The 18,951-nt window shown below is 39.7% G+C and overlaps 1 protein-coding gene across 10 annotated transcripts in view; it reads right to left on the bottom strand.

Annotated features, from left to right (window-relative positions):
• The window catches only part of Zbtb20 (zinc finger and BTB domain containing 20), a 733,810-nt gene that overhangs the window by 114,101 nt on the left and 600,758 nt on the right, over positions 1 to 18,951 (bottom strand). The window contains exon 1 of one of the 10 annotated variants that reach the window (XM_038344646.1): positions 8,697 to 8,787. The exons of the other annotated variants lie outside the window; for them this stretch is intronic. The gene's annotated coding sequence lies outside the window, so the exon portion shown is untranslated. Of the gene's footprint in view, positions 1 to 8,696; positions 8,788 to 18,951 lie in introns of those variants that run through there. 10 annotated transcript variants of the gene reach the window in all.

Below are 18,951 nucleotides of genomic sequence, written 5' to 3'. Positions count from 1 at the left end.
GCCTTTTTTTTAAATTTTCTTTTCTAGTATAAAGACTATGGAGTGGTAATGTCCTTCACAGACAATGCCCATGTCTTTTAACTTCTGTTCTTTTTATGGTCATGGTATGTGCATGCATATAAATAAATGCACAGCAGTGTAGCTACAGAAATGTTTATCCTAAACTCTAAAAACACAGCTTTAATAGAACACTGGATAACTGGCCTCTCATCAGTCCTGTTTACGTTATAAGGCTCCGAGGGCTGCCTTATAAAAGATACAGCCATTTGTTTTCACATTTAATCTGAAGTGTAGGGTTTCAGAACTGGGAACAGGCTGCAGGTTGCTCTCTCCTGGTTATTTCTGGCTTTAAGTATATTGATCATTTTATCATTTTCTTGTGTTAAACTGCTTTAAACACAGCACAAATGTTATTCTCATCATGCCAGAAATGGGTTTGGAATTGATTTTGATTTTCCATTAATTTTACTCTTTGCTCTCTGTGAGAAGTTTTTCACTTGTTTAAATTCAGAGAGATACTTTTGTTTAAAAGATGTGAGAGAACAACACTCAGGGAACCTCAGCTGGCCCAGGAAACTCAGATATTCTGCTTTACAGAAGCAAAGTTATCGAATTTACTACCACGGACTTCACCTAAATTAGGGAAGACTCATTCATGTGAATGCAGTTTCAAGGGCTTCCTCCCTCTTCTCTCTACAGAAGTACTCAGAAAGCATGCATCTTCTGAGAAGCCCGCCTGATTGGTCCGGGCTGGCACTGTTTCAGTGTTTGGCCTACGGCGGCTGCTTAGGAAGAATTTTGTCTCATCCTCTCTATTTTCCTGGAGTGTATCAAACGCAGACACGTGGTGTGCAAAGGAAATCCAAGTCCTTTAAAAATGCTATTTCTTTTGCTAGGAAGGCCAATGCCAGTTCTATTTTGTCCAAATGCTCTTATCGTGATTTAACAAGAAATACCCAATAACACCTCCAGTCTGTGAGAAGACAGACCAAGAAAGAGAACTTATTACATCTTGCATGCATATATTTTCCCTCCTGGCACCAGGGAAGAGCAATGATCAAACTGATTATTGGTACTGAAGATAATACAAACTGACAAGAATGCTGTGGCAATTACTCACTTTGATTAATTTAAAGAGAAATAAACAAGTATTTCTTTCTATATTAAAATAGACGGTAGAGATCTATTTTCAGTCATTGTTGAAGGTATATTTGCTCTTATAAAAACACCTTACAAGTCTGCCTTGCCATCCACAGTGCTGTCACAGTTCAGAATTTGTAGCACTTCAGCCAGATTCTCTCCACTAACTAGATGAAACAGTTGCATTACAGCATTAAGATTCCTTTGCGGAGACAAATGAAAGGAGAGCTGTACAGTTCAAATAGCTTGAAAGGCTTGTCACGAACACAGCCAAACACTGTGCATGCTATATGTTTTCCTAGGGTTATAGTCCTTTGCAGGAAAATGGTTAGGCTTTAACTTCACACTTAGGAGTATCAAGAACGAGAGGGAGAAATTTAGCTAGGTAAACCTCACTTCCCACCCTGTCCTTACTGCTCCCCTGCAGACTTGTTTTCTGAACAAATGCTTTCTGTCTTTAAAAGTGCCAGAAAATTCTTTCTCCAGATACACAGGCTTTGATTTTATGTGTGTATCATGACACACCTTAAAACAGAGTCCCACAAACTGCAGTGGGACGTTAATTTAACTACAGACTTAGGGGGAAGAGCTCCATCTACTGAGTCAGTTAGATCACAGTTTGAACCCTATAGTTCTCCCCTTCTTTCCTTTAACCCTGAGAAGCCCTGGAGAGAAGAGATAAGTTACAGACATGACCATCTAAATAACTAGTTGTGAGCCCAATGCTCTTTTAGATATTTCCCAGATGCCCTAAGCCCCCTTTCTTTTGTCGTTCCCTGTTTTCAAAGCTTTCCATGTTTCAATATAAAGTGAAAACAGAATGCTTTGCTATGTGAAACATCTCTCGGAAGCAATGGAAAGTCATTGACAATGAAGGAGAAGCCTTAGCTAGGTGAAGGAAATATGCACGAAGAAAAACTCTGTCCCTGGCAGGTTGAATAAACTTGGGGGAAAAAAAAAAAGAGTAGCGTCCTTACTCCTCCTACTTTGTATGATTCCTGAGAAAGGCTACAGCCCCCAGGACCAGCTCCCTGGTTCCTTTTGGCTACAGTGTTGCTGTGGCATTGAAAATTTGCTGTGGCTTCCTAAGATTATAGGGAAATGCTTCAGCAAGCCAAAAAAGTCACAAACAAAATTTAAAAGGGAGGGGGGAGAAAAAGCATGAAACAGCTGATTTTATTGGAAAAGGTCCTGGCATTTCCCTACATATGCCACAATTTTCTTTGGTAGTAGTTCCTAGTTCTATGGTCAGAAATACTTATTACTGTTTTTTTTTTTTTTTTTTTTTTTTTCTGGGTTGCTAATGGTACAGCTTGGACAAATGCAAGGTAAAGATGGTATCTTCGGTTTGTCTGAAAGCTTTCTAGGAGATCACAGGTTTAACAGTTTCTTCCTCAGAATACTAGTGACATTTAGAAACACATAGTCTCTCTAATTAGAAGAAAAGAAAAAAAATAAAAAAACCCAAACCACTTGTTAACACACTAACAGATATGCAATAAAGCAAGTGGTATCTGAATAAACTTCCACATTAATACATCTCATAAAATGCAGGAGTGTGTAAGACCTATGAAATAGAAATTAAGGTAACTTATAAGAACATAAACAGATGTTTAAAAGCATATGTGGATAATAATCAGAGAAAGGCAACAGTTTATTGGATTTTCAAATTACAGAAAAATGATAAAATAACCAAAGTTTTCTAATTTTTTCTTTTATGTAAAAACAGAATTAATATAAATGTTAAGTGGCTTTGTGTATCTTTTGTTGTATATGCAAGTATGCATGCATATGTGCTAAAACATACCTGCACACACGCACACACACACACACACACACACACACACACACAGACACACACCCTTGCATATAGTAATGCTGATTGGCAATGGAAGATAATATGACAAATGAAAATAAAACTCTAAATGAATTCAAATTGGGTATTGGAAATATCAGTAGGCTACTTATAGGCGTCTTAATATTCTTTTTAATACACTATTTTTTTCAAATTTAATCTTAAACCACTTAAAGAAAACCGAATTAGAAAAGCATTGCATATCAAAATTTATTTTGTTAGAAAAATATGATCATTTACATTTTTTAGAATTTATTAAAATTAATAAAACGAAAATACGAAGAGAAAACAAACAAAAACCCAAATGGCTAACTATATTTTTAAAAAATGTTTTTAAGACAAGTTCAGTTCTGAATCACAAATAAGTATGAGAAATTTCATCTTAGAGGGTGACCTGTTTGGGTAGTTATGAAAGCCCCACAAATGAAAAAAAGAGCTCCACCACAGCTATCACAAACAGCCAGTGAAGAGCTACATTCTAGTAAGAATCAGTCAGAATTACAGAGCTTGAGAGGGCACTGCAGACCTGACAGAGCTGACTACATGAAGCACCATCACACCGAGTCACGGAGGTAAAGGTCCCTGGAAAACGGGAAGAGTCACCATCAGTGACAGGAAAGCCTGCACTTCAGCAGCAATGACAACAACAACAACCAAGAACACCTGGGCATGTCTCTGCAGAACTGCAGAAGGAAAGTAGAGGACCAAGGCAATGAGAGGAGAATCTACTTCTTTTGTCATTTGCCTTTGGAAGTCTGGCTTAAGGGAAAAAAAAAAAGCTCGCACAAAAGATACATGTGTTCCTTCTCTGGTATTATTACAGGCCCACCTAGATTTAGCTTTCGATTCCAGATGAGATCAGACATGTTCAGACTAGCACATCTTTGCTCTGTAAGCACTGAGCTTCCAGCATTTTACTGGCAAATTCGCGTATCCCTGAATTTATGCACAATAGATGTTCCTAAAAATCTGCAAATCTTATGTTTCAGACTAATTCCTCATTGAGTTAATTTTTTCTCCATTTACTCTACTAGTAATAAGCCAGAAAGTTAAGGCAGGCAACTCGTATAGGAAAGAAAAGTTGAATAGTACTTACCCTAAGTACAGTGTGCAAGCCTTAGTGGGCAATTCACTTTTTCTCTATGAGAGTTAGAAGGGTATCCAGGTCTGAACTCAGCTCTTGCCCCTTTCCCTTCTGGAAAACTGAGTAGACTCACTGAAGGTGCCTCAGAAAAGGATCACACAAATCGACAGCCTTACCTGTGGCCATTCAGAAGACTGCACTTTGGTGTGTATTTAAAACTATGAATAAAGTCAGAGACAGCGCATGCTCAGCAGGCAATTTAAAAATATTTATAACATTGTTGTCTCAAAAACAAATTTCTTCAAACAAAGCAAAACTCACATTTCTTATCCATGCCAAGTTTAACATTCTGAGACAGAGCTGTTTTGGAGTTTTCCATTGGGAGAAAAAGGTTTCTAAAAAAATTTTCTTTTCTTTTCTTTTTTTTTTTTTTTTTTGAGCCGAAGGAGAATAGTTCTCCCTTCCCCTTTGGGTAGTCTTAAAGGGGTGGAATAAATTTCTCTTCGAGTTTCAACAAAATTCACCATTAGTTATGAAAAGACACTGCACATTAAAGGTTCATAAAAAATAATTTCAGAGCAAGTAACAAGAAACTAAAAGCTACAGGTCTGAAGCATGTAGCGGTCACCTGAACCTTTAAGGCAGTCTCGTGTGTTGTAATACAAACACATTCACACACAATCAGGATCTGATATGTTCTGTATGGCAAGAATAATGTATAGACAAACTTATACATATTGAGAGAAGTTATACTTTTATTTTTCTAACTAAAATCTGAACTCTTCAAAACCAAAAAAGAAACACATCAAATTTTAGGGTAAATCCAGCAATAATCATCTGTATAACTGTTCTTCATTGCTAGCATGAAAAGGTAACCGATCACACATTGATCAGTTAAATTTTGAGATATACAAAATAAAAATTTGATTGAGTTAAGGTTTTAAAAGTCCTAATTGCAGCAGGAATGCCTGTCTCTCTCCTGTCTGGCAATTTCTCCTCCTCTGCCTTGCATGCCCTAAATACCCCATTTACCATCTCTCACCAAACCCTGAGCGAACAGCCCCACCGATCTCAAAGAGCGTATTTAAACCTCTTACTTAATTCTTAAGTCTCTGAATGGACTGCATCTCCTGCTCCACTTTCCAGTGGTGCTCAGCTGGCCTCACAAAAGCTCCACAGACATGTCCTTAACTATCTCTGATGTTTTCCAGCTCAACAAAGTGCGGGGGAGGGGGTGCCCGGGGGGAATCAAGGATTGAAAAAAAGTTTATTAAAGTGAAACTACTAGTGTAGATTTGAAAAAGTTGCCTCTACTTTTATTTCCCTCCCAACTCCGCACAGGTGTTTCCTAACTCACACTGCTGAGCGTGCTGCAGAGGAGGAGGGGAATATGAAGGTGAGGGAGTGGGCCAAGGTCTGACCAGCAGGCATTTAGGAGCTGCAGCCTCCTGTGGTAATAATGGATGTGTTTAAAAATGGACCCCCAAAAAAGCACAGAATGAGGTTTCTTTTTGGCAAGTGATTAAACCACTATACTGAAATAATTAAAGCTTTGTCCTTAAATAAAACATCAGGTCAACAGAACAAAAACAAAGATAAAAATTGCACACACATATGCATGCGTGCACACACACTACACACATACACAAAACTAGCGGGTGAAGGGAGAAGGAAATTAAATAAAAGAAAACAAACAGAGTCCTAACAGGCCATTCTCCAAAAAGAAATCTAAATAGAAAGTCATATGATATCTGATAGTGCAGGACACGTCGCCAAGCACCAGAGCGGATTGCCTCCAGGAAGAAAGGGCCAGTGTATTCCAGTTCAAAGAGCTTTTCTTTCCTCCTCCTCTAGTTTTCTCCCCTTTCTCCTCGACTGTGAATGTGTTCCTCTCAGGTCAGATCTACGAAGAATCCCAGAATGGCAGCTATCACCTTTCAGTGTACTCTGCCGGTGCAGCTAGCTGATGGGAGCTGCCTGCCTGCGTTAGAGCAAGGAGAGCCACTGCTGCCTTCAGCAACAGCCTCTTCCTAGTCCCTCTGTCCCTCTGAGAAAACAATCTGGTCACATCAAAAGCCAGAAAGAGAGAGAGAGAGGGAGAGAGAGAGAGAGGGGAAGGGTAGGGAGAAGAGAGACACACACAAACCCAAATATGCAGGTACAACAGCTGCAGCCACAAATAAGGTTCATAAGAAAAAAAAAAAAGAAAGCAAGTCGGGGGGGGGGGGAGAAAAAAATTTCCAAACCTCTTTGCTTTCAATCTAAAACTTTTTAAAGACTTAGTTTCTTTTAGTTTTGATGGCTGACTTTCATTTTAGGATCATTTACTCCTTCAGCAGTATTAAAAGCATTACAAATTCTACAACAATATAGACATCTGAGTGCAATCCAAGAATTTTCCTCAAGAAAACATGTAACTGTAACAAGTGATCTACCCTAGAAATTTTGGATTTGCCCAAACTTCCCTACTTCTAGTATCTTTCCATGAGGTCAAGTGCTAGCTCGGCCACCCAGTGCCAGGTTTAATTTGAGGGTCATTACTGAAGGAGCACACACATAGAAGGGTTCCCGAAAAGACTCCTTGTTATCAAGTTACTTCAAACACAAGGCACTCGGACCTCCCAGTCAGGAGGGCTGACTAGTGAGGCGTTGCCCTCTGCCCCTGAAACACTGTGCCCTTAAGAAACACAGAGAGACACACATTTCATAAATATGGGAAAATGTGTATGTCTGTAGTATTTCTTAGAGTTTCCACTCCCGGGGATAACGAAGAGATTATATTTTTTTCCATAAATGGGAGGAAGAAAGGAGAGAGTTTCTGATTCGTGAACAACTGTTGTAGTTGCTTCCTCTGAGCCACAGTTATGTGCAGTTAGGTGCTTAGCTAATCTGTATTTTCGGTTTTTGTGGCGCTTGTGGCTTTTTACCCTTTGCTCAGTTTACTGTCCATTATGAACCTTCAAAAGATATCAAACAACAATTAAAATATAAATGCATTAAGAGTAGAACTTCTGGAAAGAAAGCATTTCCCTGGGATTATAATTCAAGGATATTAGTATAAAAATATAAGTGTACAGCATGTATTAAAACATAAAACTGTTTACTACACTTTGCACATACAGTTTACATCCTGATTTTTCTTTTCTTTTGTTAGAGGACTAATTTGAAAATGATAAGAATTCTGGAATGTTTGCTACAAACACAAATTCATAGTGGAAACACACACACATAGGCAAAACATCAAACAGAACACAAAACTACGTAGCTATCAGAATTGTTGAAAAACCTCTGTCCAGGCTCCATTTTTCTTTAACTAATATATCATAAAGCGGACAAGTAATGTCTCTGGAGGTTTAGTCATTTATGTCATAGAAACAAAACAGAAAAGAGAAATATCTACCCCTTACTACCTTTCTTTAACTGACAAGCGACACAGTGATGCCTTCTCAACAGATAGAGGCAAAGACTTGCGAGATCAAATGAACTGATGGACCCCACTGCTGTTTTGGGAGCTCAAATTCCATAATTAACTTTTTACCCAAGTGGCAAAAGTAGAGGATGTTCTTGCAACTAAACTGATCATTTGATGGACTCTTGCTCTTTCTCCTACAAGATTTTAGGGACACAAAAATGGTAGAGACATGCTAGGAGAGGGTACACCCTGAGCAACTTTTACTGTGAGGAGGAAAGAACAGCAGAGTGAACAGAGGAACAGTTGAATTCAGAAAGATTGGAAGAGGAGAAAAGAGCAACACAGCCAACTTAATTAGTCATTCCTTTTAATTTTTCATGTATATATGTGGGGTGATGGAGAGAAAAGATAACTATGTTTCTTTTGACTGTCTTTGTGTCTTTATAGAGTAATGTTCTGTTCCTGTCTCTTTCTTTTTCAGGCAAAAAAAAACTAATAAAAATAGAAAAACATATATCAGACATTAAGCCCCCCCCTCCCTTTGTAAAGAACTCTTTGTTCTCCAGTGAAAATGCTGAAAAATCCCCGGGCAGCTACTCCCTGAAACAAGTGCAAAACACTTAGAGGCTTTTGGGCTGGCTGGGAGCCAGGAACCCTCCCGCTGTCTGGTTAGAAGAGGAAAAAAAGAAGAGAGAGGGGAAGAGGGATGGGGGAGAGGGAGAGAGAGGGAGGGAGGGAAGGGGAGAGAGAGAGAGAGAGAGAGAGAGAGAGAGAGAGAGAGAGAGAGAGAGAGAGAGAGAGAGAGAGAGAGAGAGAGAGGAGGAGAGAGAAATTGGAGCTTCCTTTTAACAGACCCTAGGAAGCAGCGTTTTTTCTTTTTCTTTCTTTTCTTTTCTTTTTTTCAAAACTGGCGGTCAAGCGTTAAGTAACTCCCGTCTAAATCCACCTGCTAGAAATGAACTTGGGTACCCCCCAGGGGTGCACAAAGACAGGGAAGACAGTAACACACTCCATACTCTCTCCCACCCCCGTGTACTGCTTCCATTCTCCCTGCTCCCATACACAAATGCCCACAGCTTCTCACGCCGCCCCTCTTACCCCCCAACAACAAACACAGCAAAATACATGCTCGCTCAGTCTCCTTAAAAAAAAAAGCCTTTCCACCTCGGTTGCGACACAGTGATAAGGGGTAGAACATCTCATACCTGGTGTGAATGCTAATCAGTCAGGAGTTCTCCTTTTCCCAAGACAGGGAACTGTTTCCTTCCAAATTTATTAGAACCTCCTCCACTGCCTCTTTGAAAAACCTTCTTTGTCACCCTCTCCCAAGTCCCGATACTTCTTTAAAAAAAAAAATGGCTTCGGAGCTCCTTCTATTCTTGATATTGATTCTCTCTCTCTCCCCCCACCCCTCCTCCTCTCTCCTGTCTGTGTCTCTTCTGAGTGGTCTATTGATAAGTCCCTGGAGGCACTGGGTCAGCCTGCCCGTAGGAAACCAGACACAATGCACAAATCTCCGAGTGCCATTCTGCCATCAGCAAGCAGACCACGTTTAGGAGAGAGAGAGGGAAAAAAAAACAGTAGAGCAAGAGACAGAGAGAGAGCGAGAGAGAGCGAGAGAGCGAGAGAGAGCGAGAGAGAGCGAGAGAGAGCGAGAGAGAGAGAGAGAGAGAGCGCAAACGAGGGAGGGAGAGAGACAGAGAGAGGAAGAGAGGGAGGAGAGAGAGAGGGAGAGACAGAGACACACCGAGAAGGAGAGAGAGTGTGTGAGAAAAAGACTGATTGGAACAGGAGGGAGGGAGAGAGAGAAAGGGAGAGGGAGAGAGAGCGCGAGAGGGAGAGCGACACTGCCAGTCAGGTTAATCATCCCTACTTTAATTAGCTGTTCGGCTTAGACATAAAACAATTGAATTTGAATGATCTGTCAGCAGGCTCGGCTGAACCAGAGGGGAAAGCGAATATTACAAAAAGACTGTTGGTGTGTTCTGATAAGCAATACTGCTCGTACTGACAAACCCTCAAAGGGGGAACTATTAAAACTTACAACTAAACAAAAAGTGCAGATACAAATGGCACTAGACAGAGGTCTTTTTAAAAAAAATGCAGTTTTCTCCCCTAGTTTTATGAATCGCAGATATTTGTAAGCAGGTGCCAGCATATTGGGGGTTTGTGTGTCATGTGTGAAAGTTTATTAATGATGGCCTAGGAGTGTAGCAGACAGATGCTGCAGAGAACAAGACAGGTACAGTCCGATGCCGAATCTAGATCTTGGAGGGAGATGGATGCTGGAAAAAGAGGCACCATGGAAAGAGATCAGTATAGACAAAGTCAGTGGGCAGACAGGCAGACGGATTTTAGGTATGGCACGATCTTGTCTAAAAAGGCAAAAGTTCTGATGCAATAATAGGTGCAAAACAATCCATCCATCCTCCTCTCCCGGGTGCACTCCAAGGTACAGTTAAAATGGATTAATCTTTGTGACAAACATAGCTGGCAAGGCAGACTATGGCAGACACTGAAGGCGATTTGCAGACTCAGAAAATACAAAGCTGGGAGAAGACACAGACATGAACCTCTCCCATCCTTCATTCAGCAAGGGAGGAAACTGAGGCCCAGAAACTCAGAGCAATAAATCACAAAGGCAGCAACTGTGTTAATACTAGAACCCCGAGTTCTAGAAGGCTGGAAAGCTGTTTCATGGATCACCAAACCACTAGAATTCGTTAAAGATTCCGGCCCCATGGATATGAAAATCACCCTTTTCTCCAGGATAACAAGATTCTTCCATCTAAGAAATAGTGCAAACCCCTCCATTTCACCCCAAATGTCTATATCCAAGGGGAAATATTTTTTGTTTGTTTTCTGTTCATTCTTAGAATAGAGCAGACAAATGTAACATTATAAGGTCCTGTCTGAGCAAGGGGTGGCTTGTGCTACATTTTCAAGCTAATACAGGCAGTAGATTGATCTGCCAAAACCTCGCCCAGACTTCACAATCTCCTCGGTGAACATCATCTGCTACGTGCCACCATGTAAGAAGATGTGGCTTTTTCAGACAACACATTTTCAAAATACGGGCACAGTGTGGGTGAAAGGGATTGAGTCTTCAAGCTTATGACAGAGTTTTAGATTACTAATGAGATTTTCTACCTGATGATTAGCAATGGGCAACTTTTCTGATATATTTCAATTGAAAACTAGCCACCAAAAAGGGGGGGGCAATTGTATTATTTGCTCATGAATTTGATTACATCTTTTTGGGGACACATGATCACATTTAGTAAGGAGGTCTCTCTTGACAACAGAAAATTGAGGGTGTGCGTTTTAAAAGGAGGGGGTGCTTCTAAAAAGAACAGTGCCATCAGATGTTACTGGAGAGATTAAGCCTCTCGTCCTAAAACAAGAATCATGATGTATATAAAAGCAAAACCTGCCAGTCATGCTTCAGTAACGACAGTGCGACTTGGGGTGAAAGGAGAAAACCGAAAGAATGTCAGGCACCTAGAAGCCACTCAAGAGCAAGGCACCCGAAAGAAGTCAGAGCCAGTGTGATTTAGTTTATTTGCACACTGACCTCTTTACCAATAGCTGCTGTGACTAGCCAGAAATACAAGATCCACAGCCAGTCTGGAGGTGAGAGAGAGAAAGGGCTGATTTTGACACTGGCTGAACCTCCTGCAGGTCTCAAACTATATGATAGGGGAAGCCCAGGGCAGGGAAGGGAGGTGTTTATAAATGCATGCTGACACGCTGCACATGGAGGGCATAGGCTTCTCAGCCAGCTCAGCTTTCTAACACTTCATGAGACAGAGCTTTACTCAGAGCCTCAGTTTTCCCATCTGTTAAAAGTGATGGCACTGACCCAGCTGAAGATAGTAGAGACAGTTAATATAAGGGAAATACACAGACTTGTAACTGCCTGGTAATTATTGTGGAGGGCTTAATATAAAGGTTAAATAAGCACAATTATGAACTATGGGTGTGCCGAGTGTGTTCTATCTGAAACCTGGCAATTCAGGACATAAAACCAAACAAGAAAGAAAGATGGAAGATGTAGACTTATATTAAAAGGGATGGCAATGGAGATCAATGAAGTTTTGAACCCTAAAATTATAAAATCTAAACTTACAAGATGTTAGTTCATCTGAAGGCCACAAAATTTCATTATTTCCAAATTCAAGAATATTTCCTGGCTCACAGTAAGCATGAGAGCCAGTACATTCTGGGACAGTTGCTCTGGATTCAGCACTTCTATTATAAATTACTGTCACAGCAACATTGTGTCTCCATTTCAAAGCAGAGGAGACTCAACTACAGTGAACTCATGAGATTTGCTAAATTACGGAGCTGTAAACAGAGCTAGGATTATACCTAGGCAATATGACCTTAAGCCTGCATTCTCTACAACAGAGTTATGCTGGCATCCAGTAGGTTTCACAAGCTAGTAGATTAAATGAACAGTAAATGAATAAAATGCATTTAAAAATTTTTAGTAGAAATAATGAATCTCATCATTATGTTAGAGAAGCTTGGGAGTTTGGACTGTTTCTTGGGTGCCTCTCAGGTGCAGCCCTCCGTCAGAAGCCAGGGTGCATGCACCTGGCACAGGGTTGAGACTGGGGGTAGGGAAGACTGCTGACCATGACCACCAGGGCATTTAAGTATCTGATGGTATTTTTAGCACTTTGAGGGTAGTGTTAGCACACAGGTTATTAATTGGCTTAATTCCAGTTTGGATAATTACATCGTGTCTCTTTAATTTGTCCCCTGACAATGCTATCCTTCACTCCCTGTCAAAGACATGCTCTTTTAAAAAGCATGTGAACACACACAAACATGTAGTTATTGTTAAGGTTTGCATAATCACTCAGGCTGCTACTTCCCCCTCCACACTAAATGGTTAGTGTATAGTGGACATGTAATAAATAAATAAATAGGGAAAAGAATGAAAGTCATCATAAAACAAGAGAACTAGTTGAAGCTAAGATTTCTATTTGGCACTCAAACAGATTTTTATTTTTCTTTCTTTTTTTAAAAAAATAAACAGATTATTAAACCATTTTGTTGGTGACAGAATTCTAATAATACACACACACACATACACACACGGTTAGGTATTTCAAGAGCTGATGACCTGATTATGATAAAATAATTTCTTTATTCTATGTATTTTTTTAGCATAAATATGTCAATGAAATTTCTGTTCTTTTTAGAGTAGACAAAAAGATGAGGTACTACATATAGCATAGTAATATAAGTCTCATTTAGAATAGCTAGCAATTCGGCCAACAGACCCTGACTTCCTTGGCAGCTGCTTTATAAAACACTCAAACATTTTACAAGAAAGCCTTGTTTAGCAAGTTCAGAAGCTTGACAGTCAAAAGTAGACACACCCTCTCCTTTTCCTGAAGAACTTTTGGTCTATAAAGATTGGCTGCATGCACACAACACCACAAGAAGCTCCCAGAGGCCTATATCTTAATCACATGCACAAACAACTTCACACATAGTACATGACACTTTACTGGTGAACACATTACATGAATAAACCACCAAATGTAAGGCGTATGGGAAACAGAGAAAGGGGTTAATTTATTTACTATGCATGAGAGTTTTTAGACCTTTGCTTCTCCAGCTTTTAGTTCAAAATTCCATGCATACTCTGCACATACTGATAAATGCCATAGCTCCACATATTACTGTCAAGCACCTTTTCCGGTTCAGCTCTGAAAGTCTCCTTTCTTACAAACTTCCTCCAAATGATTCTTTGTGGTCCTCTTATCACTTAATCACTTAAAAGTCGGTGCTTAAGGGGTGACCCTCATGCTATAGGGAGATTTGTATCAAACCAGTCCTATTTCCTTTTGAAAATCATAGGTTAATTCCATGACCTTATCTGCAAACAGGTCTAAATAAAATAAACAAATAAACAAACAGCCTGTCCCCATTTCTTTGGCACTGCTCAGTGATCTCTCAGTGACTGCCTTCTTGTTAGTCACTAATGTATTGAGACTGACCTCTATGGGAACAAGGCCTTTCCATTTTGTTTTGCATTTTTTTCTTTTGGTTTTTTTGAAACAAGGTTTCTCTGTAGTTTTGGAGCCTGTCCTGGAACTTGCTCTGTAGACCAGGTTGGCCTCCAACTCACAGAGGTCTACCTGCCTCTGCTTCCTGAGTGCTTGGATTAAAAGTGTGCACCACCACTGCCCAGCATATTTAATGTATTGTCTCAAATGACTATTGCTCACACTGGTAGGCGACATCCCATAAAAGCCAGAAGTACCAAATAGCTTGACAGTTCCTGACCACATTTTTATCTAGGCCCTAAATGCATAAAATAGGTGTGCATATTACCCTAACACTAGTGATTTGATGATCTAAATGATATTATTCAGTAGGATGTTTAAGAATTAGTCACTGGGCAGTGAAGGCACAGGCCTTTAATCCTAGTAGTCTGGAGGCAGACGCAGGTGGATCGGATCTCTATGAGTTTGAGGCCAATCTGATCTACAAAGTGAGTTCCAGGACAAAGAAACAGGACTGTTACACAGAGAAACCTTGTTTCAAAAATAAAATCAAATAAAACAAAACAAACAAACAAATGAATAATCAAAATTAGCCAATGAAAGTACTTATAGTTTACTTATTTTTATAGTGTCACCACTATTTTTACAGAAAGTCCTTAGAGTTCATATTCTAAAATCAAGTGAATTTTTAATTAGAAGAGAATATTGGAACATTGGAGATGGCTAGCAAGACCTTGGTTTTAAAATGCAATTCAGTGATATAATAGAAGAAAAAGGTCTTCAGCAGATGCTTTGTTTTCTTGGTAGCCTAGGAAAGCTAAGTTGTAGACATGGCTTATCTGATAAGCTTAAGGTCAAACAACTGAAGAAAAGCACCCATTTTGAAAGTCAAATTCCGCTATCCCTCTCCATGCCCATACTTTGCAAGATGTCTTTCGTATTCTTGGCTTCCACAATTCTGCTCTCTGTCCTTTTGGAGAAACTCTATTAAAATAAGTCTTAAATTCTGATGATAATAAAGGGTAACTATACATTTAGTTTTATGAACATATTGCAAAGGAACTGTGCTAGGCAGATTGATGGATAGCCTCACAGTACACTCATGTCCTAACTCCCAGAACCTGTAGGTTACCTTATATGGCCAAGGGGGTCTTGTGGATGTGATTAAGCAAACACTGTTAAGATGGGGAGATTATCTGGGATTTCCTAGGTAGGCTATAAATACAAGTTCTTCTAAGAAAGAGGTAGGAGGCTCAGTCAGTTGATGTGTTGGCAGAAGAAGCTGGAGCTGGAGCTGTCCAAGAGAGGGGCCACAAGCCAAAGAGTGCGAGGTTTTCAAAGACAGAAAGGGTAAGAAGGTGAACTGTCTTCTAGAATGTCCAAAACGAATGAGTTCTAGGAAGACCTTGACTCTAGTGCAGTAAAACAGGTTCAGACTTCTGCTTTCAGAACTGTAATGAGGATAAATATGCATGGTATTACAGTATCAGACTTGTGGTAATTTGTCATAAAAGCCCAGGAAATTAATACTGGCACCATCATCTACATTTGTCTGGATATTATCTTTTGCTATAACTAAAATTTCTTAGCTTTTTTTTTAAAATTCATTTCGGCAGATATATTACTTTGTTGGTTCTAACTGGGCTCATGTTACAAGAGCCTTTATCAGTCACAGTGTCTGGCTGACAAACTATGGATGAGTCTTTTCTTCTTTCTGTAAGAACTTCCTCCTAGGTTCACACAAAGCCATGCTCTTAAAACATGTTGTCCACTGATGACAATTTATGCTAGAGAGGTTGTGGGGTAAAGGTAACTCATGTATTGCTGGTGGAAGTGCAAGCTGGTACAGCCCCTTTGGATATCAGTTTGATGATTTCTCAGAAAATAAGGAAACAACCTTCCTCAAAACCCAGCAATACCACTTTTGGGTATATATCCAAAAAATGCTCAATCGTGCCACAAGGACATGTGCTCAACTATGTTCATAGCAGCACTGTTTGTTATAGCCAGAACCTGGAAACAACCTAAATGCTCCTCGACCGCAGAATGGATAAGGAAAATGTGGTAAATTTACACAATGGAGAACTACACAGTGGAAAAACATAATGGCATCTTGAAATTTGCAGGCAAATGGATAGAGCTAGAAAACATCATATTGAGTGAGGTATCCCAGACCCAGAAGAACAATTATCATATCATATTATACTCATTAGTGGCTTTTTAACATAAAGCAAAGAAATCCAGCCTACATACCACAATCCCAGAGAACCTAGACAACAATGAGGACCCTAAAAGAGACATACATGGATCTAATCTACATGGGAAGTAGTAAAAGACAAGATCTCCTGAGTAAACTGGGAGCATGGGGACCATGGGAGAGGGCTGAAGGGGTGGGGAGAGAAGGGGGACAGAGAAAAATGTATAGCTTAATAAAATAAATAAATAAAAATTAAAAAAATCATGCTGTGAAGGGGTCCATTGAAGATCCATATATTGACACTTGCTGAGGGATGACACATTAGTTAATTCACAACAGAAATTCTAGTTAGAAGGAAGCTGAAGAATCTCAGTGTCCAATTCTTTTTTACTTTTATTTATGTGTATGTGTCTCTGTGTATGCTATATGTATGCAGGTGTTCACAGAAGCCACAAGACGGCATCAGATACCTCTGGAAGTTGGGACTCTCTGACCCTGCCATGTTGGTTTTGGGATCCAAACTCCTAGCCTATGGAAGAGCAGCAAGTGCTTTTAACTTTGGAACCATCTCTCCAGCCATTAGTATCCAATGTTTTACTGCCAGAAGGTCTGAATTCTTTCAAAATCCTAGTCTTTTTTTCCTAGTCCTCAGTCCATAGTGTTCTTTCACAATGGAGGTTAGAAATGGAGAAATAAGCAGCTCAAGGTACCATCTCTGGAGCTAACTTCTTTCAGAAAACCTCTTGTCTCACTGTTGGCACATGCAGTCTGTTGATCAGTGCTCCTAAAAGAATGCTCCTCAGACCAGTAACATTGATGCTGCTTAGAAATTTGCGGGAATTGTAAATCTTTGGCTTTTACTCTAGGCTTGCTCAATCAGATACGTCGAGGTAGATGCCGCAGTATCTATATTTTGGCAAGCCCTTTATGTGACTCTAAAGAACCTCTGTTACTGGGTAAATCTGTGAAGTTAAACAAGGCTATGAAAAAGCATGCTGAACTAAGAGATTATTTGCTAGCCTGGGTATAACTGTGGCTCTAAAACTTGCTATGTGACCTTAGACCATGATCTTGATCTCATTACCTATAAGATAGAGCAAATTACATTTATGCAAAGGAATTTATTAAAATAGTAAATAATAAAAATCACAACTCAGCATTACTTATTGTGGAAGAACAGTCAGTTTGGACTGCAAGTGTTCTAAGACCAAGGTATTGGGGACATCATGACATTTTATATTGACAGAGACTCTGAAATAGTAACAGTTAAGGCTTCAGAAATTTCAAGTTCTCAGCTGGGTGGTGGCGGTACATGTCTTTAATCACAGGTGGAAGGCAGAGGCAGGTGGATCTCGGTGAGTGGGAGGCCATCCCGGTCTACAAAATGAATCCCAGGCCAGTCAGGGTTACACAGAGAAACCGTCAAGTTGCAAGCAGTCAGTTCCAATGCTGACCGGATGCTTGTACACAGCTGAAGGGTGTGATAGAGAGAAACAAGAGTCCCTGGCATTGTTAGGCTTTAGAACCAAGTACTGAGTTTTTTTTTTTTTTTATCTGAAAATCTCCATATTCACTGGATTGCAGAATTTAGTGACAACTTTTTGGGTTCTGTACTGACAACAAAAGTCTGTGGCTTGTGGGATTCACAACCACGATTCTTTCTCAGCATTCAGGTCCTCTCCTTTGAGAAAGGTGGTCCATCATAACTCATCATAACTGGGCTTTCCAGACAACATTTTAAAACAAGGTATTCCCGGAACCCAAACTGATTATGTTCACCTAAATTTTAGTGAAAAAAGCATAAATCCTAGAAGGTGTGAAGGATTGTTCAAATTAAGATTGAGATCCTTTTTAGATACAGAAGTCCACATTGCTCACAGGTTGTAAAGGACTAACACAACCATGTTAAATATAATCACAATTTTAATAGAAAATGATCAGGATTTCTTCGGTATCTAAATAATATAAATTCAGTATTTACAAAGGCCTCTTTGCTAGTAGGAAAAAAACACCTCACAGAAGACTGTGAAACATATTTTTTTCTTCTTGCATGGAATTGTAGTATATATCCCTTTGGCCTGAGGGAATCTTCCTTCCTCTGGAGAGTAAAGACTCCACATCACGTTTTGGAGTTCCTCTGTGCCTTACAGGATGGCTATGGGATGCAAAGGTTCAGTTTGGGTTCCTGCTGCTGCTAAGCCGCTCATAATGTGTGAGTCAGGAGAGGCAGCTGTCCCCTTTAAGAACTTTGTGTCCTGAAGCAAGTCATCTGTCCTTTCAAACCTCACATACTATTTGTAAATGCGGATGACGTGTGCCCTGGCAAACACATTGTTCTAAGAATTAAAACGAATGAGAATGCTTTGTGAACTAAGGATCCTGACTGGTGGTGCTATTTTGATTACTTACTCTTAGCAGGAGAGTGAATTGTATAGGACATTGGGGATGGTAGCTCGTATGTGTTTTCACATGTATGTTGCACATATATCCACAGTGTCCCCACTGAGCAATTCTAATATGTCACTTTATAACTAAAGCGGTAATTAAGGATGAATTTTCTTTAACTCCCCACATGATCTCTTTTTGTTCATGATTAGTTGCACACTAAGCAGATAGCGATGTAGAATTTATTATAGTTCCGTTTTGACCAACTTGACTTAGGAAAGATTCCCTAAGTAAGAATAAATTCAGAATTACGAACTTGAAAAAAGCATGGCACATACAGCTGGTACTAAGGGTTTAAAAATATCTTCAAAGGCCATTCTTTACTTGCTTAACCCCAAGGATCTATTTAGAAATGTTCATTAGTTCAACAAGTGTTCCTGTAGGAAAGTTTGTAGCAAAGACATTGGCTCAAGATTTATAAGAACAGGAACATGCATTCTGCCCCAAAGCAAACAGTTACTGCTTTGAACAGTCAAATTGCTTAAAGAAATCTGTATTCTGTGTTCAGAGAAAAAGCTCCTATATTAATGCTATTTAAGCAGCTATGAGGATGTGGTGCCCACTCTGAGTCCTGTAAACAGAGGGGAATTTGCAGTATATTTTATTATAAATCATTAATGTAGTTGTGTGCAAAGAATACATCTGAATATCACAAGCCGCTGTTTCAAGGTTTGTGAACTCAATCCTACCCTTTCTGCTATGCACTCTTAACTAGGAGAACAAGCTCTGACTTAACACTCTCTAAGTTTCCTTCTGCGTCCAGTGGTGGTTTATAAAGAACATTTGCGTCTA

Source organism: Arvicola amphibius, chromosome 10 (assembly GCF_903992535.2).
Source record: "Arvicola amphibius chromosome 10, mArvAmp1.2, whole genome shotgun sequence".
NCBI classification, from domain to species: domain Eukaryota; kingdom Metazoa; phylum Chordata; class Mammalia; order Rodentia; family Cricetidae; genus Arvicola; species Arvicola amphibius.
The sequence above is the reverse complement of the archived record's forward strand: the minus strand, read 5'-3'. Positions and strand labels throughout refer to the sequence as shown.